Source organism: Camellia sinensis, chromosome 10 (assembly GCF_055761805.1).
Source record: "Camellia sinensis isolate YWXY chromosome 10, ASM5576180v1, whole genome shotgun sequence".
NCBI classification, from domain to species: Eukaryota; Viridiplantae; Streptophyta; class Magnoliopsida; order Ericales; family Theaceae; genus Camellia; species Camellia sinensis.
This window is the reverse complement of record NC_138970.1, coordinates 82,158,375-82,165,627: the sequence shown is the minus strand read 5'-3', so window position 1 is coordinate 82,165,627 and position 7,253 is coordinate 82,158,375.

Genomic DNA, 7,253 nt, shown 5'->3' with positions numbered 1-7,253 from the left:
ATTGCTGTTTGTTATCTGCTCCATGAATTACTTGCTATTGATATCTTTCTTGTTTTTGAAGTTTTTTGTTAAAGACGCTTCTTGCTGTTTGTAATTGGATTTGCTATTGATATCTTTCTAATTACTTGCTATTGATATCTTTCTAATTTGCTATATTTTCTTGTCAAAGACGCTTCTTGCTGTTTGTAATTGGATTTGTACATACATTGGTTGTAGAAGAATTAGTCATTACCATAATCCCACATTGGTGATGATGTTACTCCATTATCTTGAGTAAGGTTTTGTCATTATAGATCCAGTATTTTTTATTCCGCTATGCTACTGAGAGGAGAAAAAAAACACACACAGAGGAAAGTGGAATAATAGACAAAAGGGGATGTAGAACAATGAGGTCACCAGTTCACAAGGTTGTGAAAAATATTTGGTTGGTTATTAACTTTGGTAATTAATTGTAAAGTTGCTTTACCTCCATAGTTAAAATTAGATGTGTCCACAAGGCTTTTCACAGATGAAATGATTTTATGCTTTTTTATGTATTAAATTAAATGTGCATGGTACTAGATTTGTGGGTTTTATTATTATTTGTAAAATCTAGAAATCCCCTAGATGTTGATTTGTGATTATGTATCAATTTTAAGCAGAATATAACAATCCCAATCAAACAATCAAGACAAAGAGACACAACGATTTAACGTGGAAAAAACCACAATTGGACACCTCCAACTGTGATAAAAAAACCACGGGCAACAGCCACAAGACAATCCACTAAGAAGAATTAAAGGAATTACACAGGTATACTCTCAATTACCTAGCGAATCCACAACGCCTAATTGAACCAACCTTTATGTGCCTCTTCCAACCCCATCTTCACCACGGAATTGTCTTTCTGATGAGCCACTCCGGATTCCACCAAAGCTTCAGGCTCGAATTCTTCAGAATCCACAACTGAAGAATAACTCTCTCTTTTGTGTATAACAAACAAACTTTTGATGTACTCTCTTTAGATCATGAGTTGAATACTCAATAAAAACATCAAAGAAAAACTCCCAAAGTATCCCCAGATATAAACCCTAGAACCCAAAAAGAAGATCTGGAGAAGTTATCCTAAAATCTGTCCCAACACGCGAATTTATAGAATCTGTCCCGCGATCTCCGCTCGAGCTCAACACAGCCCGCTCGAGCGGACTGACCAAAAACTGCGTGCGAACAAACTGAGATGCGCTCGAGCATAGGAGCATCCGCTCGAGCGTAAAATCACACCTTCCAGTATTTTTACAGGCGACTGCAGAGATGCTGAGAGCTTCCAATCTCCGCTCGAGCGCCCGTTTCCCCGCTCGAGCGAGAAGGCCAAAACTGGAAAAACTGGAAAAATATAACATGATCGGACAGGCAACTTTGAATGCATTTTTGCATTTTGCTTCGGGCCGCGAGCTGACCGGGCAGCTCGACCCCCGTAATAATCAGCGAAGTGGCAATCTTGAAAATATTTGCATCACAAACTTCTCTGAAAGGCTCAATTCGGGTTGGATTCGCATCTAAACACTCAAAGTCTCACTGAAATAAAAATGCGAATAAAATTACAACTCAAAGGAGTTTTGTCAAACGGGATTGCCAAGAATTAAAACCTAACATTATTACTGATTGTACCTATGGTCCTCTCTCCCATATCAAGGAACCTTACCATGTAAAATCAAGGGCTATGAAGAATATGAATCAACTTACCATATAAAAGAGATTTAGAAATACTGTAGATATAAAACTGTGAATATAGTAACCTCCCTTAACTATTATTTATTGAAAAATGCTAGAGATTTTATTGAAAAATGCTAGAGATCTCAAAAATTTTATCAAAATTTTCACCAAATGTCTCACATGGGTGTGAGACCTACACTATGTGAGTTCCACATCCATGTGAGATATTTGGTAGAAATTGTCACTATACCATTTTTAATAATAATATTAATTTAGCAAATTTATTGAAGTACTGATTTATATTATTGTGCTGTTTTTGCTGAAAATGAGATTATGGATAGCTTCAAGATTTAAGATTGGCTTTGTTGCTAAAATCCGTCAAATGGATTTGTTAATTTGTTTGAAATTTGGTGATGTTACTAAATTCACAATAATCTCCATGAATTTGAATTGTATTCTAACATCACAATAATCTCCATGAATTTAGAAATACATAATTGAAAAGTATTTTGTTGCTAAAATCCGTCAAATGGATTTGTTAATTTATTGCTTAGATGTCATTTCAGATGAGTCTTGTGAATGATTCTCCAGTACACTCGTCAAACAGCAAGGACTTTGCTGCATTTCTTGATGCAGAGTTGAATTCTACTTTTGACACATCGCCTAACCTAGATGGCAAGGTCGAGGACAAGGACGATGATGAGGATGATTCTAAGCCCAATATTGAGAGGTACCAATTGTTTCTTCCATTAGGTCTAAAGTTGTACCAGATAAAACTATTTTATTTTATTACTTTGTTGGGTCAAATTTTATGTGGTTCTAGCCATGGCTTAGGGTCGTGGTCTTAGACACAAGTCTCAGTTGTCATGAGAAGATTGGTTTTCAGTATCTTGTTTGTACTTGTTAAGACAAAATGTGCCACAAATAGGATTATACGAACAAAAGACAATAAAAAATCAAAGAGAAAAAGAATAGCATGGAGCAAAGAAATAGCAAAAACACAACACTTCAAAGGTGTAATATAGTCTGTAAGGTTTGAAACTCACAGACTATATTGTCTTGCTTTGATTTTTTGGAGGTAGTGATTTTTGTGCTCCTAATAGCTAATTGTGCCCATGATTGAATGATTTTGAATTTTTTATGCATAACAAAAGCGTGAGTCATTGTGAAGTCTCATCCTTTTTGTTTTATGAATTTGAATTTAAGGGCTTAGTTGTGTACAAGTATTTACATTTTTAGTGATGTAATGAATTTGAATAATAAGTGACGTTTCCTTAGTTGGGTAGAATCTGATATGTGGTTTGATTTTCTATGAACTTCTTATCCTCATATTTTAGTATTATTATTATTTTTTTTGCTGGTGATTTTCATATATTAAACCATACTCAATTCAAGCAACTGGGTCAGAATTAGCTTGGTTTGATTTTTTTTTGTTTTGTTTATGAATTCAATGTTATCTATAAATTTGAAACTATATGTATATATATATATATTGACCTTCATTTCTTCTTTAATTTAAAATTGAGTATGGGTTTTGATGAATGACGTACAAAGTACCTAAACTTTGTATATGATGCTTTTAGCTAGATCTGCGAAGGTGAAGATATAGGTTTGAAAAATGGCTTGTTTTGATTTGGGTTGATGTGGTTTCTGGGTTTTGTTGTTTTTTTTTTTATAAGAATTCTATAATTTGAGGTTCTAAAGCTTGAAAATGGTGACACAACTTTGCTGCTAGTGGTGGTGGTAGGTGATGAAATCAACATTTTTGCCTTTTGCTTGCATGATTCTTGGAAAGTCCATAGCTAAACAGAGTTCTCTGATTTTATGCCTTTCTTTTTATGAAACCTGAAAAGTACTTTAAAAATGCTATTCAATGGGGCTTTATTCATTTGCCAGACTTGTCATTGGGTGAAGATATTCTTCATCTATATGGACAAAAGTTGAGTTAGCCTCGAAAATTACAGTTTGTTTCTTTTGCAAAGTCGGCTTGCAAATTATCTATAAAGATAATATTTACTTCCTTTGCTTTGACAATGTCATCTTGTTTAGTTTAGTCAGGCCACGTCAGCTCTAAAGCCATTGATCCGGGATCGAGCATTTGTTTAACTTCTATCCTACTAAAATGAGGGAAAACTTGTCTTGAAATTGTTCCATTATGTTTGGATATACTTGGAGTTCTCTTTTATAATCCTGATATAACAGTTGATGGAAAGCGCAAAATATGAGTAGACTGTTGATTGTGGATGCAGGATTTTCTCTCATAATATGAGTCAACTGTTGATTGTGGATGCAAGATTTTCTCTCATATTTTTTGATCAAGTGTCAAAGTTACTATAACGACGGTTGATCTAGTAAATGGGTGACCTGAGCAATGTAAGATCCTACTTCAAATTTTTTTCCCCTTCTAGTGTTTCTAGAGTTGGCTAATCTTTCTAAGGATTATTCCTTCATTTTTGATACTATGGAGGATGCTATATATGAAGTGGGGCTAACCTGCTCCTTCGGTAACTTTGTCTGATCATATATTTCAAATGCAGGGTTTTGATGAAAGCAGTCAGCAGACTGATGCTGGTATGCTTTTCTTTTCCCACAATGTTTATTTCTTTGTCACATCCTATAGGATTTTGACAATACAAAATTAGCATTTTGTCAGTGTTATTGTGGATAAGTTTTGTTGACTTTTATATAGTGGCACCTAACTTTTTGTTTTAGCTAGTTTACTGCCTCTTTTTACTCTGATTACTATTTTACAAATGTATACTTATGTGTTTTATGTATAAAAATAATTTGTATAATCATGGATAGATAAACAAAAAATACAACTTCACCTATTAATCCTTTTTATTATTAATTATTGCAGATTGAGAAGTGGAATGAGCAGTGAGAGAATGGGATTTTAACATGGCCTCTTTAGTCGAACAGCTTCACTCAGCATGGAGTTTTTCAAATAGTATTTTGTGCTCTGTTTGAAACTAGTTATTTGGTTTTGTTTGAAGCTTAATGGATTAATAAGGCTCCCGAGACTCCTCTTGAGCAATGACAATTGTTGTTTGTGAACGTTACATTGTTATGTTTCTTGTTGGTGCTTAATAGATAGTATTTTGGCCATTGCTATTTCTAGAGTGCTTAACGTTACATTTTTATGTTTCTTGTTTTTTTATTTTATTTTATTTTTTTCAAATTTTTTGCGACGGTAACAAGATGGTCGCTAATACATTGTAGGCATTTTTTAAACTTTTTTGCGACAGTAAAACATCAGTCGCCATAAGTAAGTTAGGCAGTCGCAAATAATTTGCGACTGCTATTGTGCGGTCGCAAAAAGTATTTGCCACCCTCACATTCGCGACCCCCATTTGCCGTCGCATGGGCAGTCGCAAAAGGTCTTTTGCGACTGCATTTTTATTATTTGCGACGGTTTAGAGCGGTCGCAAAAAGTACTTTTTTTAGTAGTGATGATGAATTCTTAGACCATGGCGTCCCGTTTATGGGATCATGAATTGTAGGATCTGGGATAGGTCTATCTTTCAATTATTTTTATTTCACTTTATTTATAATAAAAAAATAAAAAAATAAATAGCATGCTCACTCTTGAAAATATCATGTGTATTACACATTCTATCAATTTGAACAAAAAGTGTAACAGTTGCACTTTAGTGGGTGTTTGGGAAGTGTGTTTTTATATAAAATTTTTTAGTTGTAAGATATTATTGGAGATTTTTTTTTTTGTTTGGAAAGATAGTTGGGTTTTTTTTGTGGTTGGATGTGATGTTTGTGAGAGAAAAAATGAAATGATTATGGGGTTGGATGTGATATTTTGTTTGGATGTGTTTTTTTTTAGTTTCGCAAAAAGTTTGTCTTTTTTTAAAAAAAAAAAAAAAAAAACCCAAGTCCCAAAATTCCCAAACGCCACCTTAGTTCAAAATCACAATGAATCTCTTTGCCTATATTTGAACCATGGGTGGGTAAACTGTTCCAAGTCTAAACCACAAGGAGATAAAGTGAATTTTGACCTTAGAAATATATGACAAAAAGTGATTTTTAAATTTATATGTCAAGATTTGTTAGTTTAGTGTCGGTAGGTGTTACAATAAAAATATTAAAAAGTATGTTAAAATTGGTGTTATAAGTGTAAAGTCCACTTGAGTGTGTATTAGGCCATCTCCAACGTTGCATCAAATCTTTCATCAAATTCAAATTTGATGAAAAATGCCTAATCCTTTCACCAAACTGATATCAAATAGAGGGAGAACCAATTATTTAATCAAATGAAGGAAGCTTTTATCCTTCATAAAATTTTGCAGCTAGCTGTTGCTTTTTAGAGGCTTCAATCGTACAACGTAATCAGGCTAGACGACTGGCCAGATGTCCTCCCTGATAACTTGCTTGTCAACTGGCCTTATAAAATTGTGCAGAATTTTGCCCATGCCTATGAACAGGTTAGATGACCGACAAGATGTCCTTCCAGACAACTTGTGTGTCAACCGGCTTGCAAAATTGTACAGAATTTTGCCAATAGCAGATTTCTTACCAACAAATTTGTATAGAATTATTGGAAGTATAGCAGCCTTAGTTTTGCAGAGGCTTCCAAATTTTGCAAAGGATTTAAATTTGTGCAGATTTCTTACCATCAACTTTTGCAAGTTGCCATTAATTTTGCAGAGGTTTCAGATTTTACAGATTATCGTTGTTGCTCTGGCTATAAAATAATAATGCTCTTATTTTTATTCTCACAATATCCATATTTACACTTTGACCATTTATTGCTACACTCACAATTTCTTCTTCTTCTTCTTTTTCTTCTTCTTTTTTTTTCTTTTTTTCTTTTTTTTTTTTCATTTTGAACTTCAATTTTCACTCATTCTGAATTTTTTCACTTGTTTATTTCACAATATTATTATTATTATTATTATTATTATTATTATGAACTTGAATTTTCTATCCTTTTGTTTTTTTTTTCACTTGCTTTTTCTACAAATTCTATCTTCAAACCATGAATGATTATGAAATGTTTGAAGAACCACATAGTTAAGAGGAAACCCATGAAATACGTATTATTTCTGAAAACTTCTTGTGTTTCCTGTAGTAAAGCTTTCACCATGATAGAAGATGAAACTTTATATAAATCTTGCTTGGCTGTCTCTCAAGATACCATTGCATATAATAGTCAAACTATGGCAATCTTTTGGGATTGGGTACTCGTTTATTTTAATTTACATTGAATGGTCAATCAAATCAAAATCGTGTTTCTATGGCTCACCGTTGGTTTGCGATGCAAAACACAATTAATAAATTTTTGTGGTTTTTGTGAGCAAATTCAATTGAGACAATAAAGTGGAACAACCATAGCTGAAAAGGTTGTGGTAATTTTTACAGTTTTTTTGAGCATATATAATTTATGATTTGTAGTTAGTTGTCAATACATGCTAACTACTTCATTTTTCAATTCGCTGAAGCTAAGCGCATGTATCATTCAATCTAGAAAAAACACTTTATATTTGATACAAGTTGATAAATTTTGCGCCAAAGTTGTAAGTAGGATGAACTTAAAACACAGTTCAACA